The sequence below is a fragment of the Melospiza melodia genome, chromosome 16, assembly GCF_035770615.1.
Source record: "Melospiza melodia melodia isolate bMelMel2 chromosome 16, bMelMel2.pri, whole genome shotgun sequence".
Lineage (NCBI taxonomy): Eukaryota > Metazoa > Chordata > Aves > Passeriformes > Passerellidae > Melospiza > Melospiza melodia.
The window spans coordinates 17,992,217-18,013,764 of NC_086209.1; the positions used below are offsets into that span (position 1 = coordinate 17,992,217).

The 21,548-nt window shown below is 40.1% G+C and overlaps 1 protein-coding gene across 4 annotated transcripts in view; it reads left to right on the top strand.

Annotated features, from left to right (window-relative positions):
- Window positions 1–21,548, top strand: part of PCDH11X (protocadherin 11 X-linked) — a 419,799-nt gene continuing 398,251 nt past the window's right edge. For 2 of the 4 annotated variants that reach the window (XM_063170837.1, XM_063170838.1), the window contains exon 1: window positions 1–439. The gene's annotated coding sequence lies outside the window, so the exon portion shown is untranslated. The remainder of the gene's footprint in view (window positions 440–21,548) is intronic. The other 2 variants (XM_063170840.1, XM_063170839.1) reach the window with 1 other exon arrangement.

Here is a 21,548-nt window from a genome sequence, read left to right on the forward strand (position 1 = left end):
GGGCTGCCGGGCTGCGCTGCGGAGCCGCGCCGAGGTCAGCGGCTCTGCGCGCAGCTGGGGTTACGCGGCCGGACCTCTGCGGACTGGTGCGGGGCTTCCAGAGCGCGGCTGCCTTTCCGTCGTCTCGCGGCTGCAAAAGCAGATAATTGACTAAATCCAACAGAAATAAAACAAACTCAGGCTACCTAAAAGTTAGGATACCTTTTTTCCCACCCCCTCCCCGTTTCTTTTACAATTTTATTCCCTATGTGGAAGTCGTGTGTGATCCGCGCTCGGCACACTGCATGGGAAGAAGCGGCTGGTGCTTTGGATCGAGGATTTGCTGTTGCAAAGCGGTCTAAGTTCCATGCAGTGGGGCAGCCTTCACTACTCTGAACGCCTTGATGATGTGCTGAGGAGCCCATGTAGATTGGCATCTTGTGCAGAGAAGGCACTTAAGGTAAGAAGGGGGCTTGGGGAAAAGGGGGATTTTTGTATCTTTTATGTGATATCTTTTGTCCAGCATCCCTCCCCCCCCGCATTGGAAGCAGAGCCTCAGCGGTTCATCCAGAGCAGTATGGATAGGCTGGAACCGATCAAGTCAAATGAAAGTCTGCTCCCGTGAAAAGTGCACGGAGCTCACAAGTGATTGCAAAAGCTGCATTTATTTTTAGTCTGGTAGCACGGCGCGGCGCAGATGTGTGCTCACGGCGCGGACACTGAGCAACTCGCCTAGCTCCGGAATGAGGAGATCCGCGGGCTCGGTCTCCGATGGGCAGTTTGCATTGGCTGCTGCATTTTGTTGAATGTGTACCCCCCGCTACCTCCCTAGAGCATCCCATCAGTCTGTTTGATTTGTTGTTTTTTGCAGATATAGTGCTTACTATTAATGAGAGGGGGTGAGGGATGCGAAAATAAACCCCAAAAAACCCCATATGGAACATTTTATTGATGTGATCATAATCCTGTAATGGAGATTGCATTAAATGAGGATTGCATCAAAATGCCAGGCTGCTGTGGAGAGCAGAGAAAGCAGAAACTATGCTGGATTGTAAATGAAATTCTTTGATTGAAGGATTGTCTTGAACCATGAAGGGATGTCTGTAAGCTTAAAGTTGCTGTGTATGTGGAGTGCTGGAATGGGATGCAAACCAGATGAAGCTGAAATGTGCTGTAATTGACTCAGGCTCTGGATACAGTTAGAATTGGTTAGAGGCATTGCAGTGATGCCCAGTGAATTCTTGGTTTCAGCCATGGAGACCACGGAAAGGCAAGGAGAGAGCAGAACACAGAAAGGCAAGGAGAGAACGTGATCGTGTGGGGAAGGGAAGGATGGTTTGTGACTTTTGCCATCGTGGTACAGACCTTGCAGCCTGCAGGCTACAGGCAGAAGCCTTGCAGGCGATGTGGAAGGCGAAGGATTTGTGTGATTTCTACTCTCCTTTTGCAGCCTGGCTGTAGTTGCCTGTAAAGTAGCTGCGAGGTGCATGGCAAGAGGCAAGCAGGGACCTATTTGCCCTTCTCGGACACTGAAGGAAACTGAGGCTGGGAGAGATGCAGTCGGCTCAGCTGATCGTGCCTTTTGAGCTTGAGTTGATAATGCATTTTGAGTAATTGTTGCTGCTTATCTCAATCGGCAGAGGAGGGGAGAAGACGTTCAAGTTTATTGAACCAAAGCAGAGCTGAGGACAGTAGATACTATCAGCTCACCCTTGCATTCTTTTTGTGCTCAGTCGTATTCTGGCACAGAGAACTGAGCCACAAAGAGCACCTTCTTCAAGCCTTGCTGAAAGGAAGCCCGAGGACAACAAAAAAGATTAAGTGAAAGATAAATTGTAACTTTTTTCTTGTCTGCAGTGGAAGTAGCATTGATCTGGCAGATTGCACAGGTCAAAAGAGGTAAGATAAGGAACAAAGTTGTTTATTTATTTATTTATTTACTAACATTCACGCACACACAAACAAAGTTGGCGTGCGGAGAAACATCCCAGAGCGTGGATGCTCCATGGCTGAGCACCACCTAAGAAACTGATATAAACAGCAGAGAAATCCGTGTGAGAACCCTCAACATTCCTTTCTGTAACTGCAAAAGAGTTGGTTAAATGCTAATTTGCAAACCAGCCCTGCATAGCTGATGTTCTCAGAAGGAATTTGTCTCCCCATTTGTGTACAGAATCTCAGGTAACATCTCCAGAACTCAGTCTCTCTCTTGCTGTGTTTTTGGCATGAAGTTGAGACGGAAACACTTATTTTAAATAAAATGAGGAAAAGCAGTATAAGCCTGTTGAACTCCTCTTAAGCATTTTATTTTGGCAAAAGGCAACTTTTCTTGAATTGTAAGAGATAGGTTTAGAATATTCATGGCTTAACTCCAGGGAGCTTAGTGTTAGCTCAGTAGGCAGAAGGTTCTTTCTCTGAAGAGGTATCTGGAAAAGACATGTTTAAATTTCAAGCCATATTCAGTAGAGACTGTTGGTTTCCACATTTTAAAATCATTTTTTTATGCCTCTTAGGGGAATGATGCTTAATCTGGGCAATAAAGCAAGTATTCCTAGCTTGCTTTTTTAATGGAAAGAGTATGCTCCAACTGTACTTCTGTATGTCCAATACTCCAGATTTTACTCTATTTTTTATCAAACAACAGCAATGGAAGAAATTTTGTCCTTTGAAACCACGGTTATCCATGCAGATCTTGGTGTGTATTTTTGCTACAGAAGAACTCTACTTCATGGCTGCATTGTTCATTCTTGAAGCATTTCTTTAAACGTGAGCCTCTCTATAGTTAAAGGATAATTTATATTCAGTGTAGTACTGTCTGCACAGTGGAATTGGCTTTATACATCACAGCCTCTGCAAAAAAAAAGAGATCAAAGATCTGAACCTGTGGTCCTGTATTGCATTTGTATTCTAGGTGGACTTGAGTAATCTCATAGTGGAGCCCCACGGTTAGGAGTGTGTCAGCCTTTCCATTAAAACACCCATTTGCTTAGGAATTTAATAGCTGGTTTAAGGACCGGCTCCAAGCTTAAATTGGAACATTCATACAGGAAAAAGAAAAAACAGATATCCAGAACAATGAAGACTAATAGCATTTGGTGCTGTTGAGTTTATGGAAAGCTTAGCAGGAAACAACACCTGTATGAAAAATTGAGAGGTTAAAAGGGAAAGAAAACCCGGAAAACCTTTCAAAAGGGCCTTTTGGATCCAGGTGAGTGTTTCTACCTGAATTTGAAAGGACCCTGCGGTTGTTAAACAGACAATAGGGCTTTTCTTAAGGGAGGACAGCACTGGCTCCGAGCAGGAATTAGTCAGATCTCTGTTCAGTTTCACACCCTGTCAGAACGAATGCCTTTGGCACTGCTCCAGGTAGTTCTTTGGAGGGTTAGGTTTCAAGAACAATAAATCCCAAACCTTGCATCTTAACCCATGAAGTTTTCCTTTCAATGAGCCAAAGAGAGCCTTTCAGTTTTGAACAGTGCTGATTGTCTGACCCAGGTGCCTTTGGGAGCCTTTGGGGAGGATGCTGCTGGCTCTCACTTGCCAGGTGCTCACCTGGAACAGCCAGCCCGGCAATCCTGCTTCCCCCCAGCTGACTGCCAGCGGGGACAACGCACAGCTCCTTTGTCTAAAGCATCCCAAAGCCTTTTCCTGGGAGTACAAATACATGTGGATCCAAGAGTACAGTTGCTCATGCTATGTAATGCCAGGGTTCGAGATGCAGCTTCCTGTATTCTAAATATTTTAGACTGGATGAAATAAATGAGCATTGTTTGCCATTTACATAAAAATTCTTAGGGGAGATTAATATTCTTCTGTCCCAATTACCTCTTTCTGCAAAGAGTTTGCTGAGGGAATTTGTGGCATTTGTCTTTCTTTTGTGAAGTAGCAGTGACCATGTCTGTCTTGGGTCTTTGAAAACTCATCCTCCTTGCAGATACACAGGGAGTAATATGATGTCAGGAGAAGTTAATGTGAAATTAAAATACAGATGAAGAACACTGTGGGATTTAGTCTGTGGACACAATCAAATCATGGTAGTTTTAACAGTAAGTAAGAAACTGTGTCACAATTAAGTATTCTTTTCCTTTGAAGTCTGTTGTCGTTGTGCTTGGTGAAATCCTGTTGGAAATTACTTCTGACACTTTTTGGAAATATATGATTTCCCATAGATTATGCAAGATTTAGCCTTCTTGATCCAACATGGCCTGAGCCAAATCTTCCTGCAATTTGTGAAAAAATTCCTAGTGGAGCAGGGCCTCCCATAACTGCTTTTTGCCTTACATTAAGTACGTTTTTTAACTTCTGCCAGTCCTTCAGGAGTTCTGCATGTCCATGTGGTATTGAAGGCATTGCTGTCGAGCAGTTTTGCTTGCAGGGGTGGCAGAACTCTGCCAGTTTAACAGCAAATGCTTTACTACCTTTACAAGGAAGCTCTTTTTAAATGGTTGCTGTTCTCCTTAATTTAACTTGTATAAGGAACCTAAGTAACCAGACCATCAAAGAGCCAAATGCGTTGTTAGAGAGACAGATTAATGTTGAAGTCACTGGAGACTTCCAAGTTCAACAGTGAAATTACGAGCAGAGGTGCCCACTGTCTTTAAAGCCATTGCTGGGGGGTTTGATGTGGCAGTTCCCGTGCTCAGAAACTTGTGCTTTGTCTTCCTGCCAAGGGAACATCTTGCCTTGTGTTCTACTTTGATGTGATATGGTTGTTTGGGGGAAGATTTTCTTCCTCCAAGCCGGTCTGGAAATGAGATGTCACTGGTGATGTAGTCTGTTTGCATATCAGTGTTTATCTGTTACATCCTTAAGGACATAGTTTTATTATTGTTGTAGGAATTTAATTAGTAATTATGTACGCTCGACGCTGTCTACTGAAGTAGCAGGAAATACATGCTAAAGGGGAAAAAAATCAAGTGTAAGTTTATAATGCTTATGCACAGCATATTTCATTTAACCAACTGTGCCATCTTGTTAAATAAATAAATGTGTATGTATGGAAATGTATGATGTGCTGGATGCGTGCTCTCACACGTGGGCACGCTGCAGCCACATGCACTCATGTTTCCAGCTGTAGTCCCTGGCACAAGGCACAGGCATGCCCACCCCAAGGAAAGTATGAAATGCTTGGGGAAATTGTGAAATGCTTGGGGGATGACTGAACTGCATCAAATGGAGCATGGGGAGCAGTTATAAAAAAGCCACTCTCTCCCTCCAGCCTGTAACTCAGATTTCATTAGTTCACTTTTTAAAAAATAATCCTCTTGAGAAAGGAGGTTTCATGACTGAGTTTTCATCTCTGCTGATGGAAGGAATCATTTAAACCCATGTTTAGTCATATCTCCAGGTTCTGTGATTGCTTTTGTAGTTATAGAAGTTTGTGTCTCCCTGTCTCCTGACAGATGTGGAGTTGTGTGTCCTGACAGGCACACAGTTACCTGGATCTTTGCTTTTCCTTGGGTGTGATGGTATTCTTCTCCCTGAAATGGAGCCTAGCTTCAATTGGAGGCATCATGTCAAGGTGCAATTTGGATTCACAAACTGGAAAGAGATTTTCCTAAGACTTGTGGGATGTTTCTGATGAAAGACCTAGACTTGTTAAATAGCCAAAGAGAACGCCCTAGCATTCCCTAAAGAAAAGTGCAGAAGAACTCTAGTAGTTGGAAATTCCATTAAATGGTGACTTTTAAAGAGCTGTAACATGCACACATAACTCTGAACTCAAATGATTTAGGGCCTCAGTGTAGTAGTTTGTTTAGATTATAGTTGCTGTCAGTAATTTATAAATATATGGAGGATACAAGGATGAAACTAAAGCTATCATTAAAGGGAGTAATGGCTTCACTATGTCAGCCATTTAATTGACCCTTGGAAAATGTACGTGGCAATGTGTTGTAAATCAAAATCAGGAGTGCAATGCAACACAGTAACGATTTTGGGGATGAAAATTGGGGAAAGAATACGTAAAATTCATTTTCTGTTCATCTCCCTACCTTGTCCTCACTTGAGGCTTCCCAGAATGAATGGATTCTAGTGAAGGGTTTTGAAACAGTTTCTGGTAATTGGGACTGTCCTCCAGGAGATCAGCTTGTCAGCTGAGTGTACATCCAGAGATCTCTGTTTAAAATTCATGTTCAGGAGACCTGTAATTTAATGTCTTATTGAAGAAAATGTGATATATAAAGTAAATCAAGAGTTTTGCTCTCCTAGCTTGTTACAGAGGCCTCGTCCTCTGACCAAGGGGCAGCTCAATTGGCAGTTATTACTTCTTTATCTGCTATGATTCCACCAGAAACTTCAGGAAAAAACCCATATGCTTGTACATGTGCAGTTGTTTATGGCATTAGTGAAATCTGAGGAGGGAAAGTTACAGAAGGGACCTTGGATTCTGAGAAATAAATGTATTCTAATTGTTTGTAATCAATCTGGAATGATGATGACTAGAAAAGTAGAACTACCATGAGATTTTTGGTATTCACATATTCCCCCACCATATATAAGCCCTTTAAATATATCTAGGACAACACCATAAACCACAATTTCTTAGCAAGAAACTCCTTTAAAATCCCTCTTTAAACAATTGCAGAATTATCAGCCGTCAGTTACAGTTACTTGTTTTTTGACAAGTGCTCATTCAAATATCAGGGTGTATCTTGCACAGTTTAGATTTATCCACATAGAGAAAGAAAACCATTTTCATGAACTGGGAGTACCCTAAAGCAGAATGCAAAGTATGTTTGAGATCAGTTCACAGAACATTAACTTGAGGTGTTTCAAGCTAGAAAGGGTGAGAAAAAAGACACTTGGCATGTCATTAAAAAAAAAAAAAAAAAAAAAAGAAAAAAGTTGACCACTTAAAAAAGCCAGAAATCAAAGACTTGAATGCTTTCAAAGAAATGTCTCACTCGTGTCTCTGGTCAGGAGCTGTTGTGTTCTGGCTGAGGAATGAGGTGGGATGTGTTGAGTGCTGGCAGCCCTGTGAGCAGTGAGCCCTCCTGGCTGTGTCTGTGCTGAGCCATCGGCGGCTCTGAGCAACCTGAGCTTGTGTGCAGACGGGAATTATCCCTGGTGCCTGAATTCCAGGGGCTCTCTGAACAGTTTTCAGTGTTTTAATGGAAGAACTTAAAATTTCCTGCTTTCTTCCATCGCTGAGAACAAGGTAAATTGAATTTACTCCTGCCTGCTCTTTCTCACCTTCTAAATTTGACTCAACTGTCTTTGAAATAAATTCGTTATTTGAAGCTGAAAAGTTGGTGCTTTGATGGTTGAGTTTGGGGCCAATTACTCCTTTTTTAACATTCTGTGTTTTGTGGCTCATTAAATGGTTAAACGTCAACCAGTCAGTCCAGGAAAAGCAGTGGAACCCTCAGCACTGGAAAAAGACATGGTTACATATAGGACAATCACACTAAACAAGAAATACTACGCTAAACAAGAAATATTCTCTCTATTTTCCATTAATCTAAAATTATACAACAAACAGAAGTTAAAACACCAAAGGAAGTTTATAAACAGGAGAAGAACTGGCTGAAATTTACCTGAATTTATGATGAAAATAATTTACTTTTATTAATAAAATCATAGATTCCTTGTGGAATTGTGGGTTAAATCTGAAATCCATTGTAATATTCATTAAACTGAAGAAAAAGGTAAATGTGCTGGTAATTTTTTTAATGCTAGGACAGTATTTTTGTGATGGCATTGCCTTCCACAGCTCACATTCAGCAGGAGGTTCCTGACAATATGAATGGAATTTGGCTCCAATTCCCTGTTTGAGTAGTACTCGTTGGAATCATTGGGTAGGGAGCTTTTAAAATACAAAAATAAATCTTAATTAAGCAAGTATTATTGCTCTTTGGGGCTGCTTAACATCATATACTGGGTCAGTTGCCCCATAGCTGCTTCCTTTGGCTTTTTTTTATCCTGCAGGTTTCAGGTTTTGGTCATTGTTCAACATCAGTGGGAAGACATAAACCCCAGAATATTTGCCTGTTAAATTTGATGAAGACTTTATCTGGCTTTATAAAAATGCCATTTGCTATGAGTCCCCTTAATGTCAGTGTGCTTTTGTTGTAGTGCACTTAACAAGAAAAGAGGATTTAAAAAGTAATGTCTGAATCCAAAATTGTGCAACGTGCCTCTGCAAAAAGTGCGGAGAGTCTCAGTTCTTTACATGTAATTCATTTTGGCAGGTACAGTACTTTTAGGCTCTATTGTATTATGAATACTAAAAAAAAAGCATTGAAAGGAATCATTGGAAAAAGGTTTAGAGTAAGTGATTTAGAAGAGGCTGGCAGGTGTGGCTACTGCAGGATTAACTAAATTCTGGAAGCGCAGCCACTTCAGAGTGTTGGATCTGTGTCTTGATTCAGTCATTACTGGAGCAGAAATCACTTTGCTGATCTGCTGAACTGCGAGGCACTGGTTGATGGAGATACTAATCAGCCCACAGAAATTGCTTTCTGAAAAATTTGGGATGCTCCAGTGATTAAAGGGATAACTTGGTCAGGACACCTCTTTAAGTGCTGTGTAGGTGGTTACATGTACATATGAAACTTATGTAAAACCGTGGCACTACAAATAGGTCTTTTGGAAACCTCTAAGGGGAAGTGAAATGGAAATGATGAAATTTCAAGATGCTCTTGGAAACAGCTTCAGTGCGTTACTATGGTAGTAAAATACCTGTTGATGAGCCTCACAAAAGTTAGTTGTGCTCAGATATTTCTTAGTCTGAGGGCTGAGGGAATTAACATTTTTAACAGACTGTTTTGTGATCCATAAGACCAGTTTTAGGATGATATTCATCATTTTCTGAGCCACATTTATGGCAGATTTTCCTCCTTTCCTTTTATTTTTTAATGTTCTTTCACTGATGTCATTTTTACAACCTCAGCCATAACAGTTTTGGAGGGAGAAACGTCAAATCCATTGTGGGTTGCCAACAGCCATTTTCCCATTTTCCTTCTCAGCTTTTGAAGGTTCTACTCAGTTTTTGAAGGACCCTGGAAATGGGAGGCCTATTTGGAGTCCCATGTTTCCATCAAAATGAGGAGTTTCCTGCTGTTCTTGATACCAGTGTGATTTTAGGCTGAGTTCTACATGCTAACTTGCACTAGCTCCTTTGCCACTTTACGTTTCCTGAATGTAAAACCTCTATTCACTGAGTTTCCCGGTGACTGGAAGTGCTGCAAGCACATTAGGTAATCTTGGTAGTAAACCAAAAAGGAATACTTGAAGCGGATTCTCCTTTTCGCTCACTACAAAAATGTTCACTGAATATACAGAAGTATCCTTGGCAGTGTTCAAAGCTTGACCCAAGGCCCTGAGCAGCCTAATGTAACTTAGAAGCTGGAAGCAGGTTTGGCTAGACAGACTCTCTAGAGTCTCCCAGTCTGAACTTCCCTGTGCTTCTATAAAAAGACATTGACTCCTCTATGTAGGTCACTGCTTTTTGCCTTGTCGCAACTGTGATTTTTCGATCAAATTCAGGAGCTTGCTCTGTCCTTGCTGTTCTGGTTGTTCAGGTGGTGGAGAGGAACAGGACAAGGAGAGAAACCAACTAGTGAGCAGAGTGCTGTTATTTCTGGGTTGGATCTCAGCACTGGTTGCTATTCCTGGCTCACAATGTGCTATTTGGTGTAATTTTGGAGGCCTCCTTCAGCTGAGGTTATAGAGACAAGGCTGCCTTCAACAAGTCATCTCTTCACTTTGAGCAGGGCCCTTCTGAATACAGGTTGAAGCACTGCTTTTGATCTACAAAATCCTTTTTAGTTTCCTTTCTCTTTCCGAGGAAACCCTGCTGTTCATTTTTGTTCTTCTTTAAAGGCCAACTGGAAAGCAGAAGCCTCAGCTTTATTAACAGAGCTGAGGGCAAGAGAACCTGAGACTGATTCTTTTCCCTTAGTCCTACAAAACTTACATTAGTTGACATTCAGAGCTGTAAGACAAACTTGTTAATTCAGTTTTTCCTGAGGGTTTTCTGGGGTGGACACATTAGATTGAGTGTAATTTTGTTTGTATTTGTGAGGAGTGTTCTGCTGATGCTTCATGTTGATGGTTTATTGCTCTTGACTACAAGAGTGACTGGAGGTTGATTGGCAGATTCCCTACAGAAAAATGCAAGAAATGCAGTTTCTAGAGAGGGACTTAACAATGTGTGGCTGGGAGGATACGAGAACAAATCAGTTTGAGAATAGACAATGCTTTTATGGGCAGAAGTTTAGCTACTTTGATTAAATATAATAAAAGATCCCTACAAATGAAACCAAGGATCATAAAAATCCTCTAAAAAGAATATTTATGGTTACAGAAGTTCTAATTTATTTGTTGTTTTATCATTGAATTATTTGTCAAAACAGGCAGTCAAACAAAAATTGTTCGCTGGGAAGCAACAATGAAGGTGCGTGAATGTGAACAAGCATTTCATGATTTTTGTTGTTAAAACTTCATTTCTGGTAGTTTCACTTGCTTCCCATGCTGTCTGTCTAACATGATGTCATTGCTGTTTTTTTTGTACATCTAAAAGGATCATAATACTGCCTATTCTAAATTTAGCTGAAATTTAGATTGAAAATTACTTCCGTGGGTTTGTGTTGGTTTATTTGGGCCAATTTTCACTGAAAGCTCAGCAGAATACTGCAAGTACTAATTCAGTATTTTCCATCCTTGACTCTTGCTGTACCATTTTGTTTCTGCTGTCTGCAAAAGAACATTTCCCCTTAAAAATACTCAGGTGTTACTAAATATTTCAATGAATGTCTGCTGCATGCAGTAGGTTGGACATTTAGCGTAGTTGTTCCACAATTATGGACTGTTTGCTTCAGATTCCATTGATGAAAACCGCTTATCCTAATTAATTGTTTATCTTAATGAACGTGTGGTAAGGGCTGTATTGCATTTGAACCATTAGACACTCTCAGCCTGATGTTTTCAGAACCCTGCAGATGTGGATTTTAAATAAATGAAAAGAGCAGATGGCGTACAGGGAAATCTTGGGTAGGCCAAGAAGCTAAATCAAAGTTTCCCTGAGTTCCAGGAGGTACCTTATGTAGGGACTGCTTTTCCATTACTAGAAAATTTAATAATAAAGTGTTGATCTACAAAATGTTGTAGAATCTGCTAATTATGCAGAATATTCTTTAGGAAAAACCTGAGCCCTAGCAAGCTATCTGTACAATGTACTCTGCTTTTTAGAGTGCACTTTAACGTGGGGCTTAGGCTTGCTTTGAGACAATCAACCCTGATGGTGCTGAATATAAAAAATGTCAATATAATTAGTCATCTCCAGCAGAAAATAATTTTTTGCCATTTTTTCCCTGTGTGGAGGAGGGGATGAACTGGTTTTCAGTTACTCTTTATCATTTCGGTTTCTATTTTTGCCGCCGACTGGGAACATTTACCAATTACTTTTATTCCGTCTTGTATTTAGAGATGGCTATCTTACGAGATAAAGATTTAGAACTGAAATGCCCTGGTGAACCAGAATGAACTGATGGGAATTCAGCAAAAGCTTCTCCTTGCCTGATGGTCAGGAATAGGACACAGCACTGTCCATGGTCAGCTTTGGACATAAAGTGAGCTACTTACACCACTCCAGTCCTAATCCATGCTCTTTTAGTTAACATATTGCAATTGTTCAGTGTAGAAACTTTATATTAAATCTTCTGGGTGAGGTACATATATATGAACTGTTTCTGTTTTGTTTTGCATTGGTGAAACTGCAGTAAAAGTTATGCAAATAAAGGATGGTGCCCAGAAATTCAAAACACATATAGTTGTTCTGATCCTCCCCTGATTTGAATTATCCTAAACAAATTTCAAATATCCATAATTTCAAGCATATCTAGGCAAGAGAGTGTAATTTAATGTATAGTTACCATCAAAGATACCATGTATGGGCTCTATGACCACAGGGAAATCACAGATTTTCAATTTCCCTTGGAATGTGTTCATTATTAGAAAGTGTTATCAGAGTATTGTTTGTTGTAGGAGAAGAAAATCCTGTTCAAGTTTTTAATGAATCTCTTGAGAGAGTCATCAGATTTACAGGTTAAAAAAGCTGTAAACATTCTACTGGGAGCAGTCGTTAAAGGGAAGATGAATGTGAGTGATCTGCACACTTCTTCTGAAGCAGAAGCCCTGAAGATGATTTACAAACCAAAAAGCTGTTTCTCTTTAAATGATCTGTGTTGCTGCATTGTGCATTGAAATACAAAGTAGGATTAAAGTAAGTCTGTTTGCAAAATCAGAACCAGATTCACTGTTTGGAGAATTTTTTAGGTATGACTACAATGATCTGAGTTTAAAGGGAAGAAGCCTGAGATAAATGTTTCCTTCATTTCTAGATTTCAAAAACCAGTGCAGTGCCAGAAAAACCCCTTCCTGAACAGATAATCAATTTGGAGGGTCTTGTGTTCTGATTTCCTCAATTAAATGAAAATGAATTAATAAAAGGTTTGTAGATTGAATAAATGAATTAAAAAAAAAAAAAAGGAAAAAGAAGTTACATTTTTTGGTAAATTTACAAGTGACAGTAGAGGCCTGGTTAAAGGTTTGCCTTTCCACAAGGCACTTCATACCCTTGACTACTCACTCAAGCTTGACTGACCCAGCAGCAATGCTGATAAAAACTCATCATTTGTGATGAAATTGCTTCATCATTTTTTTCTTATCTGAAGCATTACAGATGCAATAAAGGGAATGGTTTTGAACATACCACTGAAAGATAAAAGGCAGATAAGTATTTCTAAACTAACTTGTCAAAAACTTTGATCCTTGAAAGGTTTTAATTGGTCACCTAAGATTCAGCTGAAGATGTTTTGCAGCCAAATATCTCCTGTTTCTTCAGAAAACTCCAGAAAAGGAGTGGGAAGGACAGTTTTGTTGTATTTGGGGTGAATTCTGGCATTTTTTGGTTGGTGTAGCTCCTCAGTGAAACGCAAATGCTGTGAAAACTTGGAGAATAAGGAAAGGTGAGCTGTGTCCCACCCACATCTGTTGAACACAACAACAGTGGTTTCACAGCCACTCAGCTTTCCAAGAGGTCACCCCCTCTGCAAATAACATGCAGAACAAACTGCTGTACTCACAGAGCCTCATCATGATGAACAGGGTGTATTTCAGCTGACACTGCCATTCACAACATCATCTCACCAGCTTAGTACAGGACTGCCAATCTGAATTCATTGTCAGACTGGAAATAAGCAGGGCTCCAAAGTAAAATCACCATCACACCAAAAGGATTGATGTTTCTGCTGAATTTTCTTAATGTTTTGTAAAGATTATCTGCTGCTGAGTAGTTTTTTGAAGATGTGTGTATATGTGCATTTTAGTTTATTCTTTTTTTTTTCCTATTAGAAGCCGATGCGGGCCCATGTGTATGCACGGACATGCTGTGGCCATAAAAGGCATGATTTATGTCCTTGGGCTAAGCTGGACATTAAACTTTCAGGCTTTGGGCAAGCTCCTTCATGAGGCAGACCCAATAAAAATCCATCTCTGACCTGGCACATGTGCAGAATCCTCTTGAGCAGGCTTCAGCCATGGCATTTGTAACAGCGTGGCTGACCAGAAAGGTAAATCAAGACAAGAATAAAGACTTCAGGTCTGCTCTTGCATAAGGCTGAAATATCACAAAATGTAAAAGGATGCACTCATTCAGGCAGAATGATTTTTGTGATGCAGCCTGCTGGTGGGAGGTTAATGAAAACGCCTTGTGACGTGCTTTGTACTGACGTTGTGTTTGGGTGTATCTTAAATACCAGTGGTGCAATGGTAGATCTCATGTTCTTTACATTCCTTTTTGCAAGAATTTACTCGTGGACTGTCATTTCTCGACATGACTGGAAAGCATTTTGCCAATTTTCATTTCCCACCGCCACCCTTCTGTGCCTGTTTGTCTCCCACTGACTCCTACTTTTCCACAGACACGGGCCCTAGAAGGAACATTTCTTGCTGGGAGAGCTCGTCGTGCCAAAAGATGATTTGCACTCCTAGAACTCTGCTTCACAAAGGCTTGCAAGATTTTAGGAAAGATGCCAGCTAGTGCACAGACAGTTTGGCTCTCCAAGCCCAGCATTAAGGTTAACAAGTTGTAAATAGCTGCATGTTGCCATTATCTCCCAACCCCGCTGCTTTCAGGACACCATGAGGGCCATAATAAGAATGTTGTTCATTGCTTGTTGTATTTTTCCTCTTTCTCTTGCCCAACACTTACCAAAGAATAAGGTTTAAAAGTTGGACGGCTTGATGTGATTCTTTCATCTCACTGACCAGTGATTTACTGGTGGAACTCTAACTAATGGATCACTGAGATGAGGGGAAAAAACTGAACCCAAACCTGCCACTGTTTTTTTAACGAATTATTTAAAGGAAGGCATCTTGGAATAGAAAAAAAAAAATTGATTTTTTTTTCCCTACAAAAATAAATACGGTGTTAAGAGAGCTGAATATATTTACAGTATCTCGTGTAAACTTTCATACATGTATAAGGCTTTCTTGCAGCTATATAAATCTGCACATCTTGATTGATGTCTTTTGAGCTGCACTGACTTATAAAAAACATGGATTGTATCTAGCATATGCCACTCAAAGTTACAGTATCTCCTTTTTCAGACATATATAAAAATTCAACTTTGTGCATTTAATGAAAAAAATATTTTCAGTGCTTAGGAGATGCTTGCTTTGCTTTGAGAATATCTAATGTATTAACTGTTCCATGAATGCTCAGTGAAGCGGCCAACTTGGGAAAAAAAAAGATGAATTAATCTTTATTAGTATATTTTTTTTCTCATGCAACAATCATTTCCTGACCCAGGAAGAGTTGTTCTGTCAAAATGTGGAATTCTGTGTGACCATTTCTTTCCAGCACCGATCACAGAGACACGCTAGCCTTGGATGTGCTGTGAAAGAAGTGAAGCCTGATGTCATTCTCCTGTTAGTGTCCTCTGTCTGAAAACACAGAAGAACATTGCTTGATTTGGTTTGAAGAAGAGTGAAATTGGTCCATGCAGACACAAAATAATGACAGTGACAGGAGTGCTACACCAGCAGTACTGGTGGCAGCACCACTGGACAGGGGACCCAGCCAGGAGCAACAGAATTCCCATGGTGGTTTCCTCCCAGGGGTTTTGGATGTATCAGAATAACAGAGAGAGAACAAGCTGGGCAAACCTCAGTGCCTTAACTTTCTGTGTCAGCAGCTGATGGTCATTCCTTCATTCATTTATTCGTTCATTTTTGCCCGTTTACTTTGGAGGGATGGAGGAGAATACGATGCATTACCTGGGAGCTGTGTTGAGTGCCTGAGCTGTGTCTGCCCTAAGCCTTGTAAATTTACAGGGGGAAAGAACCAGAGCAGAGTGTTGGAGGGAGGAAATCTCCTGGATGTGATGACTTGGCTGCAGAGGTGCATGGCTGGAACTGCACAGCGCTGAGATGGAAGTGCTGCAATACCAAGGCAGAGTGCCAGGGTGAGGGGAGTGTGTGCACACAAAGTGTGGCACTGGAGCTGCGCAATAAAGACGGGCTTTGAGGCAAGACTGAAGTACTGAGGAAGAAATCAGAAAGCCTCAGACCTTTTGCCAAGCTATCAGGGAACACAAACCAAGATGAAACATTAAATTCTCATGGGGAAGCACCCAAGTGCTGAAGGAAAATGCTAAAATGTGCAGATGAAGTTGATGGTTCCTAATTCAGAGTGGTTAAGAGGCAAAAACAGAAGTGCAGAGTTAAATAATGCTGAACAGAGGATGCATGGAAACTGTCAAATTAGTTTTTTTTTTCTTTGCAACTAAGTTTTTGGGGAAGCTGATGTTGTGATTCAGTCTGGCTTTGATTGACATCCTGCTTATGGCAACATCAAAGGATTTATTGGAGTTTTGGTACAAATGAGACACTTTACCCAAAGCATAGGACAGAATTACAGAATTCTAGTATGTTGCAACAGGGATGATATTCCATACTAGTACAGAGAATTACTGTGCTTTTACTATAAAGTTATATGAGAGATGCAGAAATATTTTGCTCTGTATAAGATCCAAAGGGGTAAATTATTTTGGTAAAATCTCCCCTTAGGAGGAGTAAATTCTACAAAATCCTACCCAATGACATTGACATACCTCAAGTTCAATGGCTGACATGTTTGCAGGTTTATCATATATGAATCCTCCTGTCAAAGGTCTTCATGAAAGTTTATTCTAACTCACCCCATTTCATTTAATTCCTGTAAACTCAGTGCATACTAATTCAAGAAAAGGGACTAGTTTTTAATATGTCAGAAACGTACAGTTTCTTCAATATTCATCTCATGAATATTCATGTATTTTTGTCAGTATGTCTTCATTTCAGAAGTAGTTAAGGGACTGTAAGATAGATGGTGTCCTGTGAGTGCTGTGGAAATTTGCTGAAGGGAAATGAGATGCAGGGTTTAGCAGAATGGGAGGCACAGCCCTTCTAGCTTATTTTCAGGCAAAATGTGATGAAACTGCAGAAAGGGCGAGACAGGTTCAAAATTCAGAGGCTCAACTCAGCCCTGGGTAAACTTGTCCCACTGCAATAATGGCTGAGGAACCAGAGTGGTGGCAATTTGTGTGTGAAATTGTATCTCTGTAAAATAATGCACGTTTGCCATGGCTCAGTGCACCTTGTGAGAGAACACTGCTTGTACCACACACGTGGTGCTGCCCGTGGAGTTGGTTAGAGGCCATTTCACTCTGCTTTTACTTCATTAGAAATTGCTCTGTCTGCACTTGTATAAACCATTGCTGCGTGCAGGCACTGCCTCAGACTGCCAGCAATGCTTTTTTCATTGTTGCAGAGCTTTTCTGTAGAGATAAGGCTTTTAGTTTGGTGTTAAGAGCCAGTTTATTCTTTTATTTTGCTTTGGTTTAAAGGTTTCACGGCCCTGATTAGTGTGCCAATTATGAGGATGACAGAAATACTGCCTCACCTGACACCACCAGGGCTGTTTCACTTTTCTTCACCTGTTTATTCAGATAGCAAATGACATGCACTTCCAGAGGACACAGTATCTCATGTTCCGTGCACATTCTGACAGATTGATTGGACAAAACATGGAGCCAATAGGAAATATGGAAAATGCATGTTGACTGCCATCTCCCATAATGTCCTTTTCATGGAATAAGAGGAGAATTGCCTGGTGCAAGGTTTTCACATGTTCAGAGGCTGAATCACACAGATGTGTATGGAAGGATCCCTCAGAATGGAAAAGAATGATCTTGGAGCAGCCAAATTTTTCCCTTTATCCTTCAAGTGTTTGCAGTGTTGGTGTGTAGCGCTGAATATGTTGTAGCTCCACAGACACTGGAAATTTGGGGGAGAATTACTGGAGATTCAGAACAAATTTTGTACAAGATCCAAGTCTCCCCTGGGCAAATACAGCGTGTTGGGAACTTGGGAAGAATGTATGTTATGTAACCAGGCTCAGTTTCACAGCTGATTTAGAAAAAAGGGCATTTTGCTTCCCAGAATGAGATTTGGGGAAAGAAATTTTATCTTGATCAAATGCAGCAGCTGCTGCAGTTTATATTCAAGTGTGATGCAAATCAAGCCCCCTTTTCTGCTCTGTTCCATTCTGCCCAAAGAGGGAACCATTGTTGGTTTCTTTTTGTCAGAGAACTGGTCTGTGATTTGACCTCAGCAATTACAAATGATTATATATAAAAAAAAGAAGATATACAAGTTCTGGAATATTGTAATGAAACATATAAACAGTTTAAAAATACTTAAGTGATGATTCTGTGTTGTAAGAGCCAGCTGCAGAGTACTTATAACTGGAGTATGTTAAACCATTTAAATATTCCAAACATTATGTACAACAGATCTTGTACTAATTCATTATGAAAACAGCAATTTCATTTAATCATTTATTAGCTATTTATAAGGTGTCTGCATATCAAGTATGCATACAGATTGTTGTTCTACCTGGCGACCAGAATAATGCTTGCCTGTGCAATCACTGCTGATTCTTTTTGGGGAGCATTGCTCTCAATTCCTCCACACCAGCACCTGTGGTTCTGAGATGGGTGTGTTTAACTGAGTAAATGAGTCTTTGTCCCCCCAAGAGGGGGAAAAACCCAAAGTTGCCACCAAAGTTAAAATATATCCAGGACTCCCAAATCCTAGAGCCACGACTCTTATCTATGTCCCATCAATATTTACTATTTAGGAAAGAGCAGTGTATTTGACATCATGTAATGCAATAAATGCAATACAAACAATAAATGCACAATGTGCCAAAGGGAGCATGCAGCCACCTTGCTGAAATGCACCTGAGGAGGTTCAGAGAATTCTTTTCCATGCCTGGCCATGACTCTGCCTGCTGCACAGACCAGGGTGGGTCCTAAGTTAGGTGTGGATTGAACATGACTGGTGAAAATCCTTAGACACTGGTAAAGTTCTCACTGATGGGATTGTTTATCACATCTGGTCTTACCCCTGAAATGGGTATGTGAAGACTGGTGGAGAATTTGTAGGTCACCCCACTATATAGCCCTTTTCATAAATGTGCTTACAAACCATTTAATCTCATAAAGAGTGTGGTAAAGGGATAAGATTTTATTGCACAAAAAACCCAAAAAACAACACTTTCTCACACATCTCAAAACTTTCATTTTTTATTTTTCCATTTCCAAGGAGATAAATGTAAAAATTTCTCCTGCCAGCAAAGAATTGATAAACTACTGAAGACTTCAGATTTCCAGCTGATTCCCATAGTGATATGTTGCTTTGTCCTATTGGTGTTAAAATACTGGATACAAGTTTTCAGCACTGATGTGTTTGAGGACAGCTATACCCTGTTAGGTGGTTCTCACAAACAATGAAAATGTGGATTATTCACAGAGACTTGGCATTGTTTGTGATGTTCTATGCCAGTGCACCTGCATTAGCTCCACTCTTTTTAATACCTGTGTTGTTATCACTTTTAGATCTGAGTTCACATTTTGTTGTAAATGCCTGTATTCATGGTTCCAATTGCCTTTTCTGATCTATAGATACATACTTACACATAAAAAGTCAGCAGTTGATAAAATGAAATGGCAGATAAGGAAAGCTGTGAAAAGCCTGAATCTCAAGTCACACATCAGTACCTGTGGGCCTTCAAAAGGGTGGCACAAATGGCATTCAATCAAAATTAATATCATTACAGCAACAGCAATTGAGCTAATAAAGTATTTCAGGGATTATTGACAGCCTGAAAGGAACTGCTGCTTGCAGTAGTCAACAAAACTCATCTGGCTATTAATCACCAGGAATACCTGCAATGAAATCCTCATTGCTGTTATGCCTTGAAATTGTTGGATACAATGGTGTAGATTCTTTTCGCATTACAAACATTCATTTGCTGTTTATTAATTTTTTCAGTGTTTGCTCCTGAAATATATTTCCTAAAATAGCATAGAGGAAGGAAATTATCTAAAATTGTCTACAAGGGCTTGTATGAAGTGCTGCTTTTGCTGCTGCCTAGAAGAAATATGCCAGTCAGTAAGCGACTCCCAAACCTGGTTTAAAATCAACAAGAATCCAGCAATGATCATCCCAAACAAAGCACAGCAAATAAAAAATCAAGGTTCATAAAAATATTTGTGTAACAACTTGCCTGGCACCCCAAAGAGAGCTTTCCTGGAGAAGCAATGCCATTTCATGTATATTTTGGTGCTCAAAGTTTGATAAATTCTCTCATTTATGCTCTTTTTCCTCCAGTGCACTTGCAGTGACTTAAATGAAAACTGTCTTTAGTGTCACTTGGTGTAACATTAACTTCCAGAGGCCCATTGCCTGAATTCAGAATGAGCTGCTCCTTGAACGTGTCACTGCCATGGATTGGCAATACTTGGTTGTGGGAATTGTGGAGGGAAAAGCACAGAATGCTGAGTGCTGGGATCCTGCAAGTGCAGTTTGGAGATCAATTCCATGGATTGGCAATACTTGGTTGTGGGAATTGTGGAGGGAAAAGCACAGAATGCTGAGTGCTGGGATCCTGCAGGTGCAGTTTGGAGACCATTCCCAAGCAGTGGGAGAGGCTCCCATGTGCAATCCAGCAAGCAGGAAAGCCAAACTGAGTTATGATCTTGTATTCCTTACAAAGCAAAGCAGAGGGAAGGAAAAAAAATCACATTTGTTGCTTGAACAGACCTTGGGAAGCTCTCCCTTGCACAGTGTGGCCTGATGCTGTGTTATCACCTGGATATCCTTTTATCTGCCTTACCAAAGTAATCTCTCTAAATTCCTTTTCAATTTATGCTCAACCAGGCTGATTTGCACACACGTAGAAAAGGAAATGAGAAAGTTTTAAACCAAAAATCTGTATTCTTAGAATTTGATATTCATGTACATTTTTATGCATGGAATTCCCATTAAGATTACTAGCAAGATTTACTTACAAATCTTCCAGTCTGGAAGAATGATTAAATTCCCAAAGTTTTATGAGAAATAATGTATCTTGCTTTTCAGTTGTCAGTTAATGCTAATGAGGGTATGAACAATTATGCTCTCCTATGTTTAAATTGACCAAAAGCTTTGTGTGAAGCTGATTTGAAAGCCACAGTTGGATAAGAATCCATGAGTTATTCATGTCTCAGAGGAGGTACTTTTTGGGTTGACTCTTGCTTCAGCTGCCGAATAATTTTTATATTTTGTTTTTCTGCAGGAAAATCATTTTTAATAGCAATGTAAATATATGTGTGTGTAAAATAAGTATTGCATGAATATCAGTTAAAATTAGCATCACATTTCCCAAATAAATTGTAAAAGTTTAGATAGCCAGCCTTTGTTTTTTAAGGCTTCTTTTCAATTTAAGGAGTTAAAACTATAAGTTTTCTGAATTTGGTCTGTTGTGTGTGATGCACCAAAAATTCCCATTCCTATTTAAATTAAAATACATTTCAACTTCAACCCATCCAACCGCAAAATGTCCCAGAACCTCGCCTCATTTTCTGTTTCTAGGGAAGCAGCACAGAATAAATTATTCCAAGTTTCAATGCTGCTCTCCAACTTGTGGGAAACATTTGGTACATCATTTTGCCAGACATATTCTACCAGAAAACTTGAATTGATAGAGGCATCTTAGCCTGGTAGTGATGAGAAGCCCCAAGAAAGATCTGCTGATTTTGTCTGAGCTGTTACACAGTGATGCACTGTGCACTGTGCAGCTGTTGGAATCTATATGGTGAATTCAAACGAGTGCAGAAAGAATAAAATGGGAAAAGCTCTGAGAAGCAGTATCAGGATTGCAGTGCTGGAGCATGAATGGCTGCATTTTTTTATCTGGGACAATTAGAAGAATCTTCATTGTTCTTCATGGTCTTCTCTTTGTATTATTTCTAACTAAGTGGGAAAAAATCTAAAGATTATATTGCATTTTAGGGCAAAATATCCTTTCTACCTATAGGTATTTCCAAGTCCAAGGAAAATATTGGCAAAGAAGGGGTTTGATTCTATCGGTTACTTTCATACTGGCAACACAAAAGTCATAAATTGCCTGAAATCCATCCAGTAAATCCCAGAAATTCATTTAAAGGTGTGAACTCAGGTAGCACCAGTGTTTCAGC